The sequence below is a fragment of the Leopardus geoffroyi genome, chromosome D2 (genome assembly GCF_018350155.1).
Source record: "Leopardus geoffroyi isolate Oge1 chromosome D2, O.geoffroyi_Oge1_pat1.0, whole genome shotgun sequence".
Lineage (NCBI taxonomy): Eukaryota > Metazoa > Chordata > Mammalia > Carnivora > Felidae > Leopardus > Leopardus geoffroyi.
This window is the reverse complement of record NC_059334.1, coordinates 81,585,230-81,587,008: the sequence shown is the minus strand read 5'-3', so window position 1 is coordinate 81,587,008 and position 1,779 is coordinate 81,585,230. Positions and strand designations below refer to the sequence as shown.

The following is a 1,779-nucleotide window of genomic DNA, read 5'->3' as shown; positions in this document are numbered from 1 at the left end:
GTAGAAGAAATTGTTTGACATGACTGGGTTTTAGGAAAATACGTGAGAGTCATTCAGGCAAAAAAATCAGTTTGAAATAGATGAAATTTTCCATCTCAGTGGCTCCTACCAGAAGAGAATGTTTCTGGGAGTACAGTATTTTTAATCTTGTTTTGAAATAAATAATGTACAAATCACACAATTGTAAAGGCACTTCAATTTTATTTTCCTGTAGTTCTTGAGGTTTTGGAATTGCTGGGTGCAATTCCAAGTAAAAACTCTTAGATAAAACTTGCATGCCGAAAACCACCGGCACAAATGTGCAAGTACAACTATAAATTTATACAACACTCAAGCTGTTTGTAGTTTGCAAAATTTGCTAATAAAATGCAGAAGTAGGGTTTCCATTTAACATTCTCTGGCACAGGCACAGCATGTATATCTTGGGTGAAGGCAAGAGATGGAAAATTCCATGCATAGAGACTCTTCTGTGGTTGTGACAGTTTGCTAATATCTTAATGAGTGAATTATGATAATTATGGAAATCTTAGCTTTACATTATTTGTGAAGAGCGTCTGTGTGTGTGTGTGTGAGAGAGAGAGAGAGAGAGAGAGAGAGAGAGAGACAGCCTTCCCAGGCAAATACAGCATTCTGATTCAGCAGCATTCAACGAGGAACATTTCATGGGCTAATAATACAAAATGGATCTTAAGCTGCTGCATATTAATCAAACTCATTAAAGTACATTCATTAATTTGTGTGTATAACAGCCAAACTGGGAATGTGGAATTTGCTGATTTTGCACAAAATACATGCATTAATGAACGCTAAAACTTCAACATGAGTAATAGCTTTAACAATATTTTTATAAAGCAAAATTCTAAGTATTGTAAATATCTAATTGTTAATTATTTTCTTTTTAATAGTTCCACTTTCGTTTCCTTTTGTTATTTAGCTTTAAGTGGAAAAATAAATATGGAAGAGGAAAACAATTAAGAAATAAAGGGTAACCCCAAAAGACTTAAAAAAACCATACAACATTAATATTAAATTTCCTACCTCTCCTTCAAATCGATTTTAAGAAAAAAGGTTCAGGGGACCTTAGACATGGTCACATTTATGTGTACAAAGAAACATGAATTTGAAGTTAAAGTAGGAAAGGGTCTTTAATTTCCTCTATGGGAGTGGAGGCTGGGAGGGCGAGGCAAAGGAAACCAGCATTGGAGGGTGTATACTTAAATGTCTACCACTAATGGCAAATTGTTACATTTCTTCGTAGGTCAGGGGATTTAAGAGTTGTGCTAACAGAGGAAGACTAGTGTCCCTTTGGCAGCACATGTCTGGAATGATACAGAGATTAGCACGCCCCCTGCGCAAGGATGATAGGCAAACTCGCGAACTGTTTCCTAGTAAAAAAAATAATAATAAAAAAGGTTATTATGTGACGGACGCTCATTAAGTTGACTGTGGTGGTCATTTCAAAATGTATACATATCATGTCGTACACTTTAAAGATATAAACTTTTGGGGCGCCTGGGTGGCGCAGTCGGTTAAGCGTCCGACTTCAGCCAGGTCACGATCTCGCGGTCCGTGAGTTCGAGCCCCGTGTCGGGCTCTGGGCTGATGGCTCAGAGCCTGGAGCCTGTTTCCGATTCTGTGTCTCCCTCTCTCTCTGCCCCTCCCCCGTTCATGCTCTGTCTCTCTCTGTCCCAAAAATAAATAAATGTTGAAAAAAAAAAAATTAAAAAAAAAAAAAAAAAAAAGATATAAACTTTTAGGGGCGCCTGGGTGGCTCAGTCG

At 37.6% G+C, this 1,779-nt stretch overlaps 1 pseudogene; it reads left to right on the top strand.

Annotated features, from left to right (window-relative positions):
• Window positions 1-1,297: 1,297 nt before the first annotated feature.
• Window positions 1,298-1,393, top strand: LOC123577595 (annotated as a pseudogene).
• Window positions 1,394-1,779: the final 386 nt, after the last annotated feature.